Raw genomic sequence first — 23,007 nt, 5'->3', positions numbered from 1 at the left:
GGTATAAAGTTTGTGAATTTATCATTTGTGGTTTGCTGGTTATGATTTTTGAAGTTATGTGTTATATTTGTTGCTACATGGATGACATACACTTTCACAATTTTTGTTCACATGCTTCCTTACATCCAAATGACCCCAAATTTTGCATGAACCTACTCTTGTATGTCTAGTTCACATGTGAATTTTCTTGGATTTATTTGAGCTATTTTCCTAATTGTTTGAGATTTTCTCCCCTGCCTAGTCAAATGTTGACCTTGTGTGACACATGTTCCCATTTCATTTGTGAAATTCTCATACTTTATTGGATGGACATGAAATTTGACATGTGATAACTAGACATCCTCATCTTTGCCATGGCTTTAGTCCCATTCATTTATCATACACCATTCTTGACTTATGATTTTTCTAAGTTGATGCATGTTTGGTTGACTTCTTTGAGCATGTTCAAATTGGCTTTGTCTTTCTGATTTTCATTGACTGCCTTCCACTTGTCCAAATGGGATGAAATTTGACATGCTTACCATGCTATGTGTTAGGTTTGATCATGATTTATTTGGTGATTTTTGAAAAATGTTTAGATTGGTTTTGAGTCCAGTCTTTCTGTTGACTTCTATGAGCTTCTGTTTGCCATGTTTTGACCTAAATGGTTCATGAAATGATGATAGTGATTGATATGAGTGTGAACCCAATTGGTTCTGTTTCCTAATTGTTTGAACATGATTTTGGATACTTAACCCTTGCTGTTTTGACTTTCTCATTCACTTTTGACCCTAGGCTTGCCCTAGTGGTCCTGTTACTCACCTTTGAGTTTGTGATTTCAGGTTGACCATCAAATGGCCATTGTGACCAATTCTTTTTGATTGAGCTTGCTCAAATATCACTGTCTAACCCTCTTTGTTTTGTAGGTGGCTTGGCTCACATGCCTTAAGCCTTGTGCCTTGCACATCCATGTGCCTCCAATTGACTGTTGGTTTCTGTTTCTGTTTGTTTTGTTGCATACTAACATCTGCTTGACTGTTTCAGGTACTTTAGTTGCTTAGTTCCTTGTGAACTTTTTGCTTTGCTTTGCTTGTATAAGCAATTTGCATTGAGGTATGTCTCTTTTACTTCATGTAGTCTGGAAGACCTGGCTTGTTACTTGGCCAGGCAACTGTCTGAAGTCCTCCTTAAGAGGCAATGTTTGTGACTGTTTAATTTTGTCCTTGCATAGAGTCAAAGACCTCCTAAGTGAAGAGGCAATTGGTGGAAGGTAGGGATATGCAATCTATCCCCCACTATTCAGTGTGTCATCTGCTTTGCTCACACCATCGTGTTGATGCATTGCAGATACAAACCCAAGATCTTGTACAACTGTACAGTTGAGTCAGTTTTAATGTGTAGAAGGGTTCCCACTTTCTGAACCCACACATTCTTGTCTTGAGCTCTCCCAGGCCAGGGATAAGAGCTGTGAGGTCTCATCCTCACTTCATCCTTTCATCTGCTTCACCTTAGTCTCTCAATGGCAAGGTTAAGAGCAACATTCACCCCATTCCAGAGGTTTGTTTGTCAAGGTTGATATGACCCCTTGACTAAAACCCAACCCTTGTTTGAGCCACTTGTTTGTGTATAGCGTGTGCTATCTGTGCTTGTAGGATAGTTTGACTTGCTTCCTGTGCAAGATAGGATTGTTTGACTTGCTTCCTGTGCAAGTTAGGATTAGTTTAGACTTGCTTCCTGTGCAAGTTAGGTTTTGCTTGGCTTGCTTCCTGTGCAAGTTAAGTGTGTGTGGCTTGCTTCCTGTGTGAGCCATACTTAGGATAGGTTGGCCCTTGTGCCATTTAGCTAGAAACCTTAACTTAGGGATGATTTTGCATGATAACATCTAGGCTCGAGTCGTAGTCTCCCAAGTGTTGTGTCTCCCTCTGTTATCTGGTTAGGCTAGTCCTTTATCCCTGCGTAGGGGAACTACATCGCCCTGATCTTCACACCAGATGAAGTATGTAGGCAGGAGATTGAGCTGATCTCTCCGGGCGCCTTTTCTTTCTTTTGTGTGTGTTGTCTGACCTTTGCTAGGCTCGAGTCTGTGACTCCTTAGCAATTTGTTGTCTGTCTGTTTGAGTGTGTGCTTGACAGTTGTAGGCTGAGTCCCAGACTCCCTGTCTATCTGTTGTGTTGTTTAGGTTCGGATGTCAATGTAAGTCCAGTGATTGGCATTTGGGCTCCACGTTTGCCTCTTTGCGTGTGTTTAGGTTCGGATGCTGATGTAAGTCCAGTGATTGGCATTCGGGCTCCACGTTTGCCTTTGCCTGTGATTGTTTGTGTGCGTGTCAGCCGAGCTACGAATGCTCTGATTCTTCTCTCGTCCGAGAAGATACGTATGCATAGGATGCGATATCCTAGCGAGCATGTGTCGTTTCCCCAGTCCGAACTACTTGGACTCTGATGTCTATGCCTGATAGACTAAGTAGGCCCAGGATGCGACATCCTGCCGAGTCAGTTTCAGTCAGTTTCTTTTGTCTCTTTTCAGCCAGTAGGTGTGTTTGAGCAGTGTTTAGCAACCATTTCCCTTCCTATTGTGCATGGATCCCGTAGAGTACTACGGATGCGTAGGGGTGCTAATACCTTCCCTTCGCATAACCGACTCCCGAACCCATCCTCTTTGGTCGCGAGACCATGTTCTTTTCCCAGGTTTACTCTGAGCGTTTCCTTTCCCTCTTTTGGGATAAATAACGCACGGTGGCGGCTCTGTTGTTCTTTCTTTTCCCGCCGGTTTTTTCGCGCGATGCGACAATATGCCTAAGTGAAACAAAGTTGCTCTGAGTTTGCCTCTGTTCTAAGTTTGGATGATGGAAAAAGTGATTTCGAGTCTCTATTTATAGGAGAGTAAAATGATGGAACTGACAAGGACGCCCTTCAACTTGAAAATGGGAGGGAAAACTTTTCCTCTTGTGGCGCCCGCCACAAGGCCATGGCGCCCGCCACAAGGCCAATCTGAGGCGCCTTAGTGGAAGTAGTGGGGAACGTGGCAGTTGAGGGAAGTTGAGCTTGGACACGTCATGGCAGGGTCTATGGCGCCAGCCATGGTGGAAGCCATAAGTACAAAATGCTGAATTTTAGGGTTTTTAGCTCTTTTTCACTCCTTTTCTCGATCGGGGCTCCGATTAAAGTAAAGACCTGAAAACAAAGAAAAACATAGTAGTAACACAACAAAATGACAATAAAACTACTAAAATGCATGCGAAATCGGAGTCGAAAATACGGTGAATTTCAGTGTTATCAATCAACACCCAAGTTCCATTGAAATTGACAAGACTCGATTGGATCAACCAAGAATCAAGGGTTTGTTGTGAGTCACGAGCATGGAGTCTGGTTAAGAACCATCCCAAAGGAGTGTACTAAGGATAAAAACCTACAGATCATGTTCTAAAAAGTTCCCAGAGTCTTAATTCCATCTATCGAATATTACAGGTTAGGATGACTGACTCATCAACCCATAATATTCTCAAGAGAAACTCGTCTGAGTGTAGTATCGTGTAACAACTGTTATCAAGTCTACACTTGGAAAGTCTCCGCACTACATCCTAAATAGGCCAAGAGGGGTTAAATGTTCTACGATCCTCAATTTCTCGGACTCCAAATCAGAGAAAGTAATGCCTAACCACAAATAACTTGTGTGACATCAATAGCTCCAAAAGGGTCTCCACTGTGTAGATGGATCTCAAGCCGACTTGTTAAGGAATACTCCACACCAGTCGAACATGACTATACCATCCAAGCACAACAAGCAGAGATCACCAAGCACAACAAGCAGATTATATCATACAAACAAATATATATACATCAAATATACAATTATATACACACAAAAGTAGGCTAAACCCACTGGAGATTACTCCCCAGCAGTGTCGCCACTTAATTTATGTAGCGATAAATTCATGACCATCAAGCTATGGATAAGCTAGACATTGATTAAATCGGAGTCGCCACCGCGCTTTTATTGTTTCCAAGGTAAAAGGGAAAAGTACGAACGAAACCCAAAGATAATAAGTTTTCAAATCAAAACTAATAAAATACCAGAGATTATAGGTAAGGGGGTTGGTTACATAGAGGGAAGGTGTTAACACCCAAAGTGTCCTAGATACTCCTAGGGAGCCCTTTCTTGTGTGCATATGTGCTTTTTTATATAAAATGACCTTTGCAATAAATAGAGTGGAGGGATGAGAAAAGAATTCATTAATTTATTTTTGTGTTTGACAAGATCTTCGGACTTGTGCCTACGTACCTGTAAGACCCCAATTTTGACCCTAAGATCCCTCATGCAACTTCATCATAAGCATTAGCATTGGGATCATACCTTGGCATCCTCCTTACCCCTCTTGCATTGGGTTTGTTTTGGGAGAGATCACCAAGCACTATGTGATTGTATCATACTTGTATATCATCATTTACTAACCAAAATATAAAAATATGTCTTTGCATTTGCCTAACTCTTTTGTAGGTGAGGCATTATCTCCATTGATCTATCAAGTTCATATCTAGGGTTTGAGACCCTCATGACAAAGAGCACAACCATGAATTAATCCAGAAATGGTTATGAACATCATATATGAGTTCCACTGATTCCTACATGTTATATTGATCAAGTGTTCTTCATGGGTTTGAGGGTGATTTGCCTTGGAAACCCTAGTTTGACTGGGTATCTTGAGTAAAATCTCCAACAAGCTATCTTACCAATTGATCAAATTTCTCAAGGTACACTTCAAAATTCATCATTTTATGCATATATGATTTACCATGAGCCAAGAAAGTCAAAATAATTGAAGGTTAGCAAGTTGGTTGATGGTGGTTGGCCAGATGAATTCATCTGATCAAAACTGGGTCTCCCTAGACCCTATCTCCTACAATTTTCACCATATGAAAATGATTCCAAGATAAACTTTACTCTAAATGACATTCCAAACAACTTTCATGTTGACACCTAGAGCTAGTTTTGCATGGAAAATCATTTTCTCTGTTGAAACATTATAGGTCATTTTGTTTAAACCCTAATTTGAAAGTCAACTTTCCAAGGCCATAACTTGCTCATTTTTTATGATATGAAAGATTTCCAAGTTTCACAATCAAATTAAAGATGTCTACTTCAACTTTTATGTTTGGAGTGAGAGCTAATTCAACTTTTATGAGCATGTGATATGAGGTTACATTATAAGTCATTTTTGACCTATACCATTGAACAAGTGATTTTTCCAAACTTCAAAAATGCATAACTCTATCATTCCAAATCCAAATGAAATGAAATGGGTGAAAATTTTGAAGGTCTTTAAAAGGGATACAATTTTTATGAAGACACTTTTCTCATTTTAAGCTCACATAAAAAGTTAAGCAGGGTGGAATATTGAGGTATATGGCTTGAAACTTAGAAAAACATTTAACATGTTAAAATTTCCAAACTTCCACCTCAAAACTCTCCATGTTCCAAGCTCCAAATGAAAAAGTGTTGAACATCAAACTTGTTCCCCTTGACCCAAGCTTTCCAAAGAACCCAAATTCATGCATTTTGGATGAGAATTGTTAGGTCTGCGCATGGCTTTAACAGGGCTGCATCATTGGAAAGACTCAATTACATAAATTTCAGTTCACAATGCCTTGCCATTCAAGCTTCATTCAGACCTCAATTGGAATCATTTTAGACCTTTTTGCATTGCATCATGGGCCTGTACATGCCCATGCACTCATGCCATCAACATTGCTAATTTTGGACATATTTTTGAAGTGTGCAAATATCATTAATTCATGCTATAAATGCATGACCTATGTGCTGATTTGAATAACACTTGGCGCGCCAGCTTTTCCCCCCATTGAAACCCTCTTAATCTAAAGGAAAACCTGAGAAATTTCAATTTGAAATTTGAGTTTGAATCTCAACTATTGGAGATTCAAGAACTCCAGGATCCAAAGCCTTGCAACCTCTCTAATCACTTCCTGCTAGCTTCTCAAGTGTGATCAGATCGTGTTTAGAGCAAGCAACATCAAGAACTGCATAGGATTGAAGGTAATTTTCAGAAAACTTCATCTCTTGGATTCTCACTCAATTCTACTCAATTCTACTCAATTTTTTCTCCAAGGTCCTTTGACCTTGTTTGACCTATGATAAATCTCATGGCCATTTCTTTGGTGTTTTGATGAGGTTTTAGGAATTTGACAAGCCATATTCAATTTAAATGCCTTATTTTTGTATTTTTAATTTGAATAAATGCTAATTAATTGTGTTGACCAATTGTAATGACTTTTTTGAGTTTGACTCTTGTTGTTGGGCCTTAGTCAAGGTTGATTTGACTTTCTCAAGTTAATATCATTGGATTTAGGGGATTGATGGAATGTACATTCCATCTCCCAAAATGAATGGATGATATTAATTTGGTAAAAGTCCTCCTTTGACCAATTTGAGTTTTGATCTGTTCCCCTTCCTCTTCATCTCATTCCCATTCTTTATGCATTCATCTCATTTGGCATATGATATCTCAAAGACCTAAGGCTAGTTGATTGAAAAATCAACATAAGTATGGATGAGATTAGGCCACCTCTTTTGCATATTCTTTTTGTGTGTGGTATGTTTTATGAGCATAGTCCATTATACTATGTCTCTAACATGCATTAACACCAAAATTCTATTGCCCGGTCTCAAATAGTTGTGACTTCTACATAAGTCCAATTACGATTGCTTAACATAACGCTAAATTTGTGACACAAAAGGCATAACATTCTAGTTAGTGAGATTGTAAGTCTCCCCTCTTTCATGGTATTGTATGGAAACTTGGCCTTTTTTCCTTCCTTTGGAAGATGTCTTGGCTCAAGGATTCATGCTTGTGATAAGTGGGTTGAGTGTTCTCCAAAGGATGAATTAAAATGAAAAGCAAAAGCAAAACAATATTAACTTCTAACTCATTAACAACTAACTTTTAATTTCAAGCCATTTACTTTAATGTCATTTAATTTTAGTCCTTATTCATTTGCCATTATTCATACCGTTCTAATTGTTTATGTTAATGTAATTTTTACTTTGTCCATTTGGACCATATTGTGTGATATATCTTGTTTGTGTATACTTTGCTTGTTTGTGTGCTCTTTGACCATTAATGTACATAATAACAACAAAAATCCTAAAAAACTTTTGCGTGGACTGTTGGCTTGATCTTGGACAAATGGACTTAGAACTTAGGCCCCATTCCTATGCTAAAGGACTTGGCCAATGCCAACTTTCTGTGAAACCAAGTGCTTGCAATTTGAAACTGCATCTGATACATCATTCAAGATCCCTTTGAGTTCATCTGCAACATGATCATTGTGAAGGTATTATTTTGAACCTGTGACTTGTGGAATTCATATGTTGCATGGGTTAATTTGAAGAAGATCATGGAGTGGCTAAAACTTGGATGTGGCTATCTTTATTTGATTCCTTTGCTCTCCAAGATAATATAATTGTGCATTTGTGTGTTGCTTGATTTTAAATGTCCAATGGAATATGGGTTTCTATTGACATTCTTGTCTATTGGATTGCTACCCATCGGTTAGATCTTTCCAACTCTTAACTTTTAATTTTGTGCATAGGATTAGTCCCTTCATCTCCTCCCCATTTCTTCAATTTCAAAATCTCTCCCTCCCTTTTAAAAAATTTCTTCTTTGCTTGAACTAGTTTTGTTCTAAACTTTGACCACTTTGCAAAAAGATAGAAACTTTAGCCTTATGCCATTGCATTTTCAAACTTCTTTTCTTAAATCAAATTTGTAAATAAACTTAACTATACATGACTTAAACTTTCAGAAAAGCCAAAAAAGAACTAACCCATTCAAACCATTTTTAGGCCTTTGTTCCTTTCAAACATAATTTTTGTTAAAATCAATGCATCCACTTTGAAATTTGTATCACGAACTACGAGGTTTTGATCTCTCATTTTTATGTTGGTACGTAGGCACGAGTCTGAAGGTCTTGTCAAACACAAAAATATAATTAATGAATTCTTTTCTCATCTCCCATTCTATTTGTTTGTAAACATCATTTTGTACCAAATACATATGCACACAAAAAGGGCTCCCTAGGAATACCTATGACACTTTGGGTGCTAACACCTTCCCTCTGTGTAACCAACCCCCTTACCTGTAATCTCTGACATTTTATTAGTTTTGATTTGAAAACTTCTTACTTTTGGGTTTTGTTCGTACTTTTTCCCTTTTCCCTTGGAAACAATAAAAGCACGGTGGCGACTCTTGTTATTTGATGTCTAGCTTATCCATAACTTGATGATCATGAATTTTTACCGCTACAGTACCAATATAAAATGAGGGATCAAAACCTCGTAGATTGTGGTAACAATTTCAAAGTGAATGCATTGCTTCTAACAAAAAAATTTAAGTTTAACAAAGGCACAAAAGGCCTAAAAAGGTTTGAATGAGTGTTAGTTCTTTTTGTCTTTTGAAGTTTTAAGTCAAGTATAATTAAGTTCATTTACAAGTTTGATTAAGAAAAGAGTTTTTAAAATGCAATGTCATAAGGTCAAAGTTTCTAATTTGCAATATAGTCTAAGTTTAGAAAACACAAGCAAAGAAGATTTTAAAAGGAGGGAGAGATTTGAAATTAAAGAATTGGAAGGAGATGAAGAGACTAATCCTAAGAAAACATTTAAAAGTTAAGAGTTGAAAGGATCTGACTAATGGGATGCAATCCAATAAACAAGAATGTCATATAGAAACCCGAATTTCCCTTGGACTTTAGAATCAAGCAATATCAATACACAGATAGCAAGATGAAGAGCAAGGCATCAAATAAAGATAGCCTCATCCAAGCATAACAATTCCATGATCTTCTTCAAAATCTTCCATGTATCAGATGACTTCAGGGATAAGCATTATACACAGGTTCAAAGTAACAACTTCAATAAGACCATGTAGCAGATGAACTCAAATGGGATCTCAACACTTGCTTCAGATGAAGATTCATTTCACAAGCAATTGGTTTCATGAAAGTTGGCATTGGCCAAGTCCTTTTGCATAGGGAGTGTTGCCTAATTCTAAGTCCAATGTCTCAGATTAAATCCAACAATCCACACAAATGTCTTTTAGGGTTTTTGTTGTTATTATGTATATTAAGGTCAAAAGACCACAAACAAAATACACACACAAGTATATATAATCACAAAATATGGCTCAAGTGAGCAAAATGAAAATGACATTAAAGTAAACAAGTTAAATGGTATGAATAATGGAAAATGAATAAAGACTTAAAATTAAAGTGCATAAAAGTAAATGGCTTGAAATTAAATGTTAGTTGTTAGTTGATTAGAAGTTAGTATTGCTTTTGCTTTGTTATTTAAGTTATTCTTTGGAGAACATTCAACCCACTGTTCATAAGCATGGATCCTTGAACCAAGATATCTTCCAAAGGAAGGAAAAAAGGCCAAGTTTACACACAATACCATGAAAAAGGGGAGACTTACAATCTCACTTACTAGAATGCTATGCCTTTGGGTCAAAATTTAGTACTATGTTAAGTAATCGTAATTGGACTTATGTAGAACTCACAACTATCTGAGGTCGGGAAATAGAAACTTTAGTATTAATGCATGTTAGAGATATGGTATTATGAACTATACTCCTAAAATATACCACACTTAAAAAAATGCAAAAGGGGTGGACCTAATCTCATCCATACTTAGGTTGATTTTGCAATCAACTAGCCTTAGGATATAGAGATATCATAGGTCCATGAAATGAATGAGAAGAGAATGGGATTGAGATGAAGAGGGAGGGGAAATGGAATCAATACAAATTGGTCAAAGGAGGACTTTTATCAAATTAAAATCATTCATTCATTTTGGGAGATGAAATGTACCTTGCATCAATCCCCTAAATCAAATGATTTAAACTCAACAAAGTCAAATCAACCTTGACCAAGGCCCAACAACACAAGTCAAACTCAACAAGTCAATATCAAAAGCTCAACACAGTTTATTTTGCAATTAAACAACTAAAATCAATACAAAAATGTATTAAATTAAATTAAGGTTGGTCAAAATCATAAAACCTCATCAAAACACCAAATAAATGACCATGAGATTTATCATAGGTCAAACAAGTTCAAAGGACATTGGAGAAAAAAATTCATTATTTTTGGAAACTTAAAACTATTTTTAAGAAATTAAAAATATTCAAAAATAGAATTAAAAAATGAAAAATATTAATAATGATCCAAAAAATAATTTTAATTCAGAAAATGAAAGAGGAATTTATTTAATTTTTTTTGGTGAAAGTCTCATATTTTTTGGATCAATATTAAAATTAATATGAATTAATGAAAATAAGCTAAATAAAATGAAAATCAGAAAATAGCAAAAAACGTGGACCACTTGAACTCCCTCATTAATTGAGGTGGCAGATCAAGTGGTCCTCAGCATGAGTTCCACAATGGACACTAGTCAATGCGCTGTAGGGATGGTATTTAAAACCAACGCACGAGATTAAAACGTTTTGCAAGGATCCTATGGTCTGAGATGTGCCAACACACGGCCGGAGCTGTAACTCTGGTTTTCTTCTCCGGTGGACCTCACCGGACTGGTCCACCTTTAACCATCACCAAAATAAAAAAGGAGGACATGAATTTAATAGAAAATGCTCAGGAGCTCGAATCTGGCCTAAATTTCTCCTAACACCAAGTATATTAAAAGATACAGGGAGTTAAATTTTGAGGATCATGACCTGAGTTACTTCAATGCAGGTCTGTATGAACACGATCTTGCTTCCAATTTCACTTGGCCTTGCTTTGAACACTTGATGGAATGGGATTGAATCAATAAAAGCTACATGACTCTTGGAGATTTGAATCTCAAAATAGTGGAGATTCAAACTCTATTTCCATTGGAAATCCTCAAGGTTATCCTTTTAGTGAGAGGGTTTGGAGCTGGGGATTCAAAGCTGGCACGCAGGGTCCTTAATTCAGGGTGCAAGGGTCTCTATTTATAGGCAAAATGATTGTTATTTGCACACTTGAATCAAAGTTCCAAAAAGAGCAATGTTCATTGCATGTATGCATGGGCGTGTGATAGGCCCATGTAATCATCCCTTCAGGTCCAAAAATGAGTACAAACATTGTTGAAGTCACATTGGTAAGCCATGCAATTGTGTGTGAGGAATGCATGTTCAATTATGCCAAATGGTGATCCAAGTTCAAGCCATATGCAAGTCACTCATTCTTTGTCCAAATGGGATGAAGTTAGACTTTTTGTAAAGGTGAGATCAAGAGGAACAACTTTCATGTTGAACACTTTTTCATTTGAAGCTTGTATCATAATGAATTTTGAGGTGGAAGTTGGGAGAATCAAACATATCAAACAAAATTCTAATGTCAAGCTATATGTTCACTTATTCCACCTTGGCTAACTTTTTATATGATCTTCAAATGAGAAAATTTCCTTCATAAGAGTTGTAGTTCTCTCGAATTACTTCAAAATGGTCACAAATTTTACCTCATTTGGATTTAACATGAAGGAGTTATGCATTTTTGAAGTTGAGGAGAATCACTTGTTCAATGTCGTGGGTCCAAAATGACCTATAATATCTCCTCATATAACATGCATATAAAAGTTTAATTTGCTCTTCCTCCAAACATAAAAGTTGAAGTGGACATCTTGAATTTGATTTTGAAACTTAAATGGATTTAATTGCATAAAAATTGAGCAAGTTATGGTCTTGGGAAGTTGACCTCCAAATTAGGGTTTAGACAAAATGACATATAATCATTCACCATAAAAAATGACTTTCCAATGAAAACTAGATCTTGATTTCAACATTAAAGTTGTTTGAAATGTCATTTAGTGTAATATTTCTCTTGAAATCATTTTCATATGACAAATATAATAGGAGATAGGGTATAAGGAACCCCAGTTTTGACCAGTTGAATTCCTCTGGTCAACCACCATGAACCACCTTGCTAGCTTGACATTCTCTTGACTTTTGGGACTCATGGAGGATCATATATGCATGATATGAAGTAATGTGAAGTATTCCTTGAAATATTTGATCAATGGTTGAAGAAGCTTTTTGAAGAAGTCACATAAGATACCCAGATGAATTAGGGCTTCCAAGGCAAACAAACTCCAAACTCTTGATGAATTCTTGATTAAAATAACATGTGAAGACCATGGGGATCCATATATGATTCTTAGAGCCATAGTAAACCAATTGTTAAATGAACTCCTTGCACTGAGGGTCTTAAACCCTAGATGTGAGCTTGATAGATCAAAGGTGAGCCTGTGCCCTACCTACAAAAGAGTTAAACTATACAATGACATATTTTGGTATTTTGGTTAGTAAATGATAAAATACAAAGTATGATACAATAAAATGATGCTTGGTGATCTCTCCTAATGCAACCTAATGAATGAGGGGTAAGGAGGATGCCAAGATGTGATCCCAGTGACAATGCATATGATGAGATATCATGAGGGATCTTAGGGTCAAAATTAGGGTCTTACACCTATGAGTACCTAAGACACTTTGGGTGCTAACACCTTCCCTCTGTGTAACCAACCCCCTTACCTGTAATCTCTGGCATTTTATTAGTTTTCATTTGAAAACTTCTTATCTTTGGGTTTTGTTAGTACTTTTCCCTTTTCATTCGGAAATAATAAAAGCGTGGTCGCGACTCTGGTTTTATTGATGTTAAGTTTATCCATAACTTGATGGTAATGAATTTACCGCTACAGGAATTAAGTGGCGACTCTGCTGGGGAGTAGTCCTCAGTGGGTTTAGCCTACTTTTTATGTGTATATATTTGTATATTTGATGTTTGTATATCTTGTTTGTGTGATATAATCTGTTTGTTATGCTTGGTGATCTTTGAGTGGTGAGATAAGTTCTAACCCGAACTTGAGTGCAATTAAGATAAGAGGATGGTATAGTCATGTTTAACTTGTGTGGAGTAGTCCTTAACAAGTTGGCTTGAGACCCATCTACTCAGTGGAGACCCTTTTGGAGTTACTGATGTCACACAAGTTATTTGTGGATAGGCATTATTTTATCTAATTTGGGGTCCGAGAAGCTGAGGACCGTAGAACATTTAACCCAACTTGGCCTATTTAGGACGTAGTGCGGAGACTGTTCAGGTGTAGACTTGATCACAGTTGTTTCGCGATACTACATTTAGACGAGTCTCTTTTGAGAATATTATGGGTTAATGAGTCAGTCATCCTAACCTATGATATCTGATAGATGGGATTAAGACTCTGGGAATTATTTAGAACATGATCTACAGGTTTTTTATCCTTAGTACACTCCTTTGGGGATGGTTCTTAACCTGACTCCATGCTCGTGACTCACAATAAACCCTTTAACTCTTGGTTGATCCGATCAAGTCTTGTCAATATCAATGGAACTTAAGTGTTGATAAGGTGAAAACCATAATCCACCAAAATGGATGATTGATCTTGATGATGACTTGATTCATCCCTTGACCTTTATTTGTGTTTGCCTTATGTGTGATTGTTGCATTCATGCATACATACGCATCATAACATTCATCACAAAAAAGTAAATTTCAAGGAGCTAAGGTATCATTTGCAAAATATTTTCAGACCATGGATTATGGACGAAGGAACACTAAAAAATATAGTTTTAGATGTCCTTATTTGAAAGAACCAAGGAAGTTGTCATCTTTTGTATTAGATCCCTTAGACTTCAAGCAACATCATGGGAAGCTTTTGTTTGTATTATCTGCTGATGTGGTTGAAGGACTCTTGAGTGTTTTGGTTCAGTTCTATGACCCTTTTTACCGGTGCTTCACTTTTCCTGATTATTAGCATGTGCCTACATTTGAAGAGTATGCCCATCCCTTGGGTATACCCGTATCTGACAAGGTATCTTTTAGTGGATTACAGGAGATTCTCAGATTTTATGTCATAGCTGAAGCTCTTCATCTGAAGAAATCTGAGATTGATGCTCATTTGGTGAAGAAATGAGGTATTCTTGGGTTGACTTCTGAGTTCTTCAATTGTAAAGCTACTGTCTTTTCTCAAGCCGGTAGCATGGATGCTTTTAAATCCATCTTTGTATTGCTCATCTATGCTTTAGCTTTGTTCCCTAACATTGACGGTTTTGTTGATGTTAACGCCATTATAATCTTCTTGATTGGGAGTTCTGTTCTGACTCTGTTGGGTGACATGTATTTCTCTTTACATTTGAGGAATTCTAAAGTTGGTAGGACTATTGTGTGTTGTGTTCCTCTTCTGTACAAGTGGTTTATTTCGCACTTGCCTCGGACGTCTGCTTTTTTGTAGAACAAGCAATGTCTATGATGGTCTCAAAGACTTATATCTCTCACTAATTATGATATTGTTTGGTATGATTCTTCATCTAGTAGCTTGGACATTATTGATAGTTGTGGTGAGTTTTCTAATGTGTCTCTCGTTGGTACACAAGGAGGAATCAACTACAACCCTACTTTGGCCCGTCATCAGCTTGGGTTCCCCTTGAGAGATAAACCTAATAACAATCAGTTAGAAGGTCTATTATATCAAGAGGATAAAGATCCTCAACATTTGAAGCAAAGGATGGTACATGTGTGGCATAATGTGCGCAGGAAAGGAAGATCCGAGCTTGGTCCATACAATTGTGTAGCTTTGGAAGCTTACACTATTTGGGTAAAGAAGAGAGCTTTAGAGCTGAAGATGTCGTACGCCTGTGAAATACTTATGTTTGTGGTTATGGCTGAGCCATCAAATCTCCCTAACCAAGATGTAGAGGAGTTGGAAGACGCATTTGCCAAGATGAAGCAAGAAAAAGATATGTGGGAAGAGTAGTTCCATGCTTTGGGTTGAAAGCATGAAGAGTTACAGCTTGAGTCGAAAGACACGGATGCGCTTATCGAGATTCTTGAAGACCGAGTAGTGAAGAGACAGAGAGAGCTAGAGGGTCTATCTTCCTCTAGTATGCCTCAACCTTATGGTGCTTGGAAGAAGATTGTTGATCGGCTAGTTCTTAAGAAGGCTCAGTTGAAGACATCCTTTAAGTCTGAGATTCGGCGCATCCGAAGGAAGTATGCACCCGTAGGAAGATCATCTGATGCAGTTGCTAAGGATCCTTAGGATGATAGTTTCCTTTTCTCTTGTATTTGTATTTTGGTTTCTAAAATTGTACTCAGTGTAATCCATTCAAATTCTATGAATAAAAAGAGATTTTATGGTCAATCAAATTGTTATTATTGCTTGAATACACATATTTGGGAATAGGACTTCATATGTTCCTTGAAATTAAAAACAAACAAAAACATTGCATTTCATGCATCATTTTCATAACAGGTTTCTTCTGCTAGACGTTTTATCAATTCTTCTTCTGTACAGCAGCCAAGTTGACTCACCGATATAACACTCACACTAATCAACCGAAGACGATGGAGCATTTAGAGTGAGAGAACCAAGAGCTGAAGGATAAGATAGTCGGGCTAACGACACTGGTGGAGTTTGTCATTGGTGCCCAGAATCAGTCATCACAAACCCTTGCAACTTCTCCTCCTAAAAGAACTATCATTTCTGAGGTTTCTTCTTCAATTTTTCCTGTTGCTGCTGCCAGTCAATCCATTCCTTCTATGCCTGCTGGATTCTCTTGAGGAATGCCGTCAAATTTTATGCCAGAAGGGTATGCACCCACATTTGTTTCTCTGTCGGCATTTAGCCTGGTCATGTCAGTGCCACCTCCGATTGTTCACACTCTTCCTTATGTTGAAGACATTATCTACCACTCTGAGCCATCTGAAGGCCCAGATGTATACAAAAATATGGATGATATGAAAGATCAATTCCTCGAGATGCGCAAAGAGTTGAAGACTCTGAGAGGGAAAGATTTATTTGGGAAGAGTGTTACTGAACTTTGCTTAGTCCCTAATGTCAAGATTCCGGTAAAATTCAAGATCCCAGACTTTGAAAAGTACAAAGGGAATACTTCTCCGCTGATCCATCTTGTTATGTATACCAGGAGTATATCTACTCAAACTGATAATGATCAGTTGTTGATTCACTATTTCCAAGATAGTTTAATCAGAGTTGCCTTGAGGTGGTATATGGGTTTGGACAGTGCAAACGTCCGTACTTCCAATGACTTACGTGAGGCCTTTATCAAGCAATATAAGTACAATGTGGATATGGTGCCTAATAGAGACCAGTTGAGGTCTATGTCTCAGAAGGATAATGAGACATTCAAAGAATATGCCCAGAGATGGAGAGAATTGGCTGCCCAGATAAGTCCGCCTCTTGAAGAGAAAGAAATGACAAAAATCTTCTTGAAAACGTTGAGTTTGTTTTATTAAGAACATATGATTGCAAGGGCTCCAATAATTTTACCGAAATGGTAAATATGGGGATGGGCTAGAAGAAGGAGTCCGTGAAGGACGTTTGTCTAAAGAAGAGGCGTCAACCAGCAAAAAGTACGGTGGTAGTTTCTCTAAAAGGAAGGAGGGAGAAACTAATTCAGTATCGGTGGGGAGGAAGAGGAGGTCTCATGTCAGAAAAAGTTCTCAACCCCATCTACATCAACACCAAGTTTCTTCAGTAATTCCAGTTTTTTCCAACAATTCCAACAATCAATCAATTCCAATTTAGCAATAATAACATCAACAACCGCAACAAAGAACCACCACCAACAACAACAATAATCATCACCAACAAAAATTTGAAAGGAAGAAGGTCTCCTTTGACCCCATTCCTATAACTTATGCAGAATTATACCCGTCATTGGTCCTCAAAAATCTCATTCAACCAAGAAATCCTCTGCAAATTCTTGAGCCACTACCATGGTGGTTCAAGCCTGATCTTCATTGTGCTTTTCACCAGGGAGCCCCTGGTCATGAAATAGAGAATTGTTATCCATTGAAATATGAAGTTCATAAGCTGGTAAAGAGTGGTATGGTGTCCTTTAAGGACAGAGTGCCGAATGTAAAAGTCAATCAGTTTCCTGCTCATGGTAACATTTCTGTCAACATGGTGGACGACTGTCCAGGGAATTTACGAGTTTTTGATGTACGACATATCCGAAGATATCTAGTGGAAATGCATAGAACTCTGTGTTTAATCAGTGATTGCGAACATGACCATGATGGTTGTGTCATTTGCAGTATGAACCCTCGTGGGTGTATGATTGTCAAGAGAGATATCCAGAAGTTGATGGATGAGAATGTAATCCAGATTCAACAGTCGAGGGATATGGGAGATGATGTGAATGTCATTGTACTAGTGTTCAAGACCCCTTAACGGGTAGTCATTCAGTTTGATAGTAGCAACAACAACAATGTCAATAGATCGGTATCACTGTTGGTTATACGGTTAACAGGCCATGTCCCTTACTCATCCGATAAAGTTATGACATACCAATATAATGCCACTATGATAAAGAATGGTCAAGAGGTTCCTCTACCAGTTGCAGACTCAGTGGTAAATATTGCAGATATCGCGAAGGTGACTGATCATACTGAATCACACCGCGTATTTGACTCGGATTGCACATGTTTATTAGGTCTTTTTATCATTTTGCTTGTGTTATGCTTTCTTTTGTGTTGTTTTCAGGTATTTAGCTCTTTCAGGACCTTTTTAGAAGAAGCGAAGCAAAAAGACCAAAAAATTGGGGTTTTCGGCAAATATTGTACTCGTGGCGTTCGGCATAGCGGCCGCTATAGGAGAAGCCATGACACGTCAACCCTCAACCAGGAGGAAACTACCACGATCCCATGAACTTCTCCATTTACTCACATGGCGGGCGCCACCTTTGAATCCCATATTCCCACTAAAGAGAAGTTGAAGAGCATCCTGGTCTTTGCATGCTGCTAAGTTCCTCTATAAATAGGTCGTTCTAGTTCACTTCCAAATCATCCAACTTAATTTACAACACTAAGACTATAATATCATCTGTAAAAGCGGTAATCCGTCACATCGAGGGGTTATCACGCCTTAGTGTAATTGAGTTGGAGCACTTTGATTTTGTCATCATCTTTATTTTCAAAGTCAAAGGTTTATTTATTTCCTTGTGCCAGATTTAAAGCCTCCGTTTGGAGCAGATTCTAATTTAATCGCCTTTTTATTTTACTTTCCATGCCTTACTTTATTTAATTCCTTGTCATGCTTTACTTTATTTAATTTCATGCCATTGTCTTTACTTTATTTAATTTCCTGCCATTGTCTTTACTTTATTTAATTTTCTCGCCATTATCTTTATTGCTCATTTTAATTGTTTTACACGTTTTACTTGTTCTCCACGTCTTACATTCTAAACTTCTTTTCATCATGTTCAATATCGTTATATTTGTTTGTATTACCATGTCTGGCTAAATCTTTCAAATGTTAGAATGTAAGGATCGCGGTTAAAGAGATGTTTCACATATTGCATCTGTAGAAATGCTTTAGGGGCTATTTTGATTTTTAATTCGAGTTTTCTGAAACAAACTTGGTTAATTTTAACTACTCAAGGAGTGAGAAAGCACCCTGGCTTAGTTAACTAGGAATTTTTATCACTTTAAGGAAAAACGATTTTTGAAACTGTTTTCGAACGCGTTAATAGATTTAAAATCAGGAAACTCCTTGGGTAAACCTTTCGAATCAAAATCACTTTTCAACTAAGCTTACGAGTCTTATTTCTTAAAAATAGGTTTACTACTTTAGCGTTCTGCGCACCTTTTATAAGTGACAATAAAAGGCTTTAATTTAAGGGTAAACTCGGTTCTGAATACGCGAAAGCGATAGTTCCTGTTAAATGGATTATTTTCGAGAGTAGGAAATATTTCCCCATAAGTAGTTCTATTTAGACAATCGAAGCATCGTTTAACTGACGTGAAATACATTCAAGCCTACCTTTATCTGCACTATATTTATCACTTTCTTTATTTACTGTTATTTTGCGACATCACTATCTCATTTGTACCGTCTTAGATAAACATCATAACAATAGTAATTGATAGATTGATGATTTGGTCTCTGTGGGATCGATAATCTTTTACATTACTCTGATGCGATTCATGCACTTGCGAATAGTGCGACCAGTGACCCGTAGTGGTTGTGTGTTCAGTCCAGTTTTCCCTAAAGCAATAAAAGATGTTCCAGTAAGTAAGAAGGCAAAGATTCTTTTAGCGAATGCGGTTAGTGCTCCAACGTGTCAGTCTGGAGAATCCAGAAAGTTGAAGACTAAAGATAATGATGAGGTGTTAAGGTTAATTAAAAGAAGTGAATTCAATATTGTAGAGCAGCTGCTCTAGACGCCGTCAAAGATCTTCGTGCTATCACTACAGATCAATTGAAGCACACAGAGAGGCATTGCAGAAAATGTTGGAACATGCTTATGTTGCATATCATGTTACTGTGGATAGTTTGATCACATAGTTGCCAACATAACTTCTGGTAAAAATTTGAGTTTTTGTGATGAAGAGCTTCCCGGGGAGGGAAGGAATCACAATTTGGCGCTACATATTTCAATAAATTGTAAGGAGGACACTTTGTCCAATGTGTTGGTTAACACTAGGTCATCATTGAATGTGTTACCAAAATCAACTTTGTCTAGACTCTCTTATCAAGGTGTCCCAATGAGGTACAACGACGTAGTTGTCAAAGCATTTGATGGTTCTCGTAAAACTATCATCGAAGAAGTGGACCTTCCAATGAAGATAGGTCAGAGTGATTTCCAAATTACTTTCTAGGTAATGGATATCTACCCGACCTACAGTTGCTTGTTGGAAAGGCCATGGATTCACAAAGCTGGAATAGTGACGTCTACTATTGAACAAAAACTAAAATTTGTGAAGAACGGCAAGCTCGTCGTTGTTGGTGGATAGAAGGCATTGTTAGTGATCCATTTGTCATCTTTCATGTATGTTGACGCTGAAGAGGAGGTTGGAATGTCGTTCCAAGCCTTATCTATTGCTTATGAATTGAAGAAAACTGGGGCACCCATGTCTTATTTGAAAGATGCATAAGAGGCTATTCAAGTTGGTAGCATTGACAAGTGGGGCCGTGTTGTGGAAGTCGTCGAGAACAAGAACAGAGCCGAACTAGGAATTCAACTAGGACCGTTCAACGCCAAAGTCAAAGTTATGCAACTAATTTCCACAGTGGAGGGTTCATTCATGGGAATGATCAACACTCAGCTGCCATTATTGAAGACAATGGTAATGAAAACGAAGCTTGCGCCAACTTTGTGACGCATGGCCAGATTTGCAACAACTGGGTTGCTGTTGATGTTCCTATTTTCATTCATCGTTCTAAGTAATTTGTTTTTACTATTTTAGAAAAAATCCTTCTCCCATGCCTAAGGGAGAAGTGAACATTGTTGGGAATTTTTATTACTATCATCAATGAAATACAATTTTATTCATCCATATCTATGATGTTATTTTTAATTTTTCCTTTTTCTGAAAATGGTAATCACAAAAAAACATAAATAAATAATCTGCATAATATTTGTTTGCACTCCATTTCTCTAAAATCAAAATATCAAATCATTATGCAGGTTGGTTCTCAAAGCCATTGAATATAATGATCCTACTCCCTCTCCAAACTTTGATTTCCATGTGTTTGAAGCTGGGGAAGAGATTAATGATGAAGAAGAATCTGATGAGTTATCCAGTTTGCTTGAGCATGAGAAGAAAGCCATTCAGCCGTTTGAAGAGCAAATTGAACTAGTCAACTTGGGTTCTGAGGATGATGCGAAGGAAGTCAAGATTGGGTCTCAACTGTGTCCAAAAGCTAAGAAGGTTTTGATTGATCTTCTTCGAGAGTATTATGATGTGTTTGCTTGGTTCTATCAAGATATGCCTGGTTTGGATTCTGAGATTGTGGAGCATAGATTGTCGTTGAAGCCAGAATGCCCGTCGGTCAAGCATAAATTGAGAAGAACTCATCCTTATATAGCAGTAAAGATTAAATAGGAAGTGCATAAGCATATTGATGTTGGTTTTCTTGTTACCTCCGAGTATCCACAGTGGGTGGCCAACATTGTGTCTGTACCAAAGAAAGATGAAAAAGTCCGCATATGTGTTGATTATAGAGATTTGAATAAAGTTAGTCTAAAAGATGATTTTCCTCTGTCACACATTGATATGTTGGTAGATAATACAGGTAAATTCAAAGTCTTTTCGTTTATGGATAGATTTTCTAGTTATAATCAGATCAAAATGGCACCTGAAGATATGGATAAGACCAAATTCATTACACCATGGGGAATATTCTGTTATAGAGTGATGCCTTTCGGTTTAAAGAATGTTGGTGCAACATACCAGAGAGATATGACCACTCTTTTTCATGATACGATGCATAAAGAAATTGAAGTTTATGTTGATGATATGATTGCCAAATCAAGTTATGAAGAAGAACATGTTGAGCATTTGTTAAAGATATTCCAGCATTTGAGAAAGTAAAAACTCTGCTTGAATCCCAATAAATGTACTTTTGGTGTTTGTTCTGGTAAGTTGTTGGGCTTTATTGTCAGCGAGAAGGGTATTAAAGTTGATCCTGCCAAGGTCAAAGCAATACAAGAAATGCCTGCGCTCAAAACTGAGATGCAAGTCAAAGGTTTTCTCGGCCGCTTGAACTATATCTCAAGATTCATATCGCATATGACTGCCACATGTGCGCCTATATTCAAGCTTCTTAAGAAAGATCAGTCTTGTGATTGGACCGAAGATTACCAGAAAGCTTTTGATAATATCAAAGAGTATCTGCTTGAACCTCCAATTTTGTCTTCTCCTATTGAAGGAAGACCGTTGATCATATATTTGACTATGCTTGATGATAGTATGGGTTGTGTTCTTGGTCAGCAAGATGAATCTGAAAAGAAAGAATATGTCATTTACTACCTCAGTAAGAAGTTTACCGACTGTGAGACTAGGTATTCTATGCTTGAGAAGATATGATGTGCATTGGCTTGGGCTGCTAAGCGTCTGTGCCAGTATATGTTGAATCATACTAATTGGTTGATATCCAAAATGGATCCAATCAAGGACATTTTTGAGAAGCCTGCTTTAACTGGGAGGATTGCCCGTCGGTAGATGTTATTATCTGAGTATGATATTAAATACCGATCTCAAAAAGCAATTAAAGGTAGGGTCTTGGTTGACCAGTTGGCTCACCAACCGATTGAAGATTACTAGTCAGTGCAATATGATTTTCCTGATGAAGATATTTTGTACTTGAAGATGAAAGATTGTGACGAACCATTGCTTGAAGAAGGGCCAGAACCTGGTTCCCGTTGGGGCATAGTATTTGGTGGAGCTGTTAATTCATATGGTAATGACATTGGGGAAGTGATTATTACTCCTCAAGGCACTCATTTTCTTTTTACAGCTAGATTGACCTTCAAATGTACAAACAATATGGTTGAGTATGAAGCTTGCATTATGTGGATTGAAGAGGCCATTGATCTTAAAATTAAATATCTTAACGTCTATGGATATTCAACTTTGGTTGTGAATCAGATCAAAGGTGAATAGGAGATGAATCAACCCGGTTTAATACCATATAAAGACTATGCGAGGAGGATTTCAACTTTCTTTACAAAGGTTTAGTTTCATCATATCCCTCGAGACGAAAACCGGATGGCAGATGCTCTTGCAACATTGGCTTAAATGATTATGGTGAAATTTTGGAATGAAGTTCCTAGTTTGACTGAGATGCGTCTTGATAGGCAAGCTCATGCGTTTGCTGTTGAAGAAGTCAAAGATGAAAGCCTTGGTATTTTGATATCAAGTGTTTCTTCCAAAGTCAGATTTACCCGCCTGGGGCATCTTTGAAAGATAAGAAGAATTTGAGGAGATTAAATGGCAACTTCTACCTGAATGGTGATGCGCTTTACAAGAGAAATTTCAATATGGTTTTGCTCAGATACATGGATAGACACAAAGCAGACTTATTGATGATTGAAGTCCATGAAGGTTCCTTTGGTACCCATTCCAATGGACATGCTATGGCAAAGAAGATGTTGAGAGCAGGTTACTATTGGCTGACAATGGAGTCTG

The sequence above is a fragment of the Lathyrus oleraceus genome, chromosome 2 (genome assembly GCF_024323335.1).
Source record: "Lathyrus oleraceus cultivar Zhongwan6 chromosome 2, CAAS_Psat_ZW6_1.0, whole genome shotgun sequence".
Taxonomy (NCBI): Eukaryota; Viridiplantae; Streptophyta; class Magnoliopsida; order Fabales; family Fabaceae; genus Lathyrus; species Lathyrus oleraceus.
The sequence above is the reverse complement of the archived record's forward strand: the minus strand, read 5'-3'. Positions refer to the sequence as shown.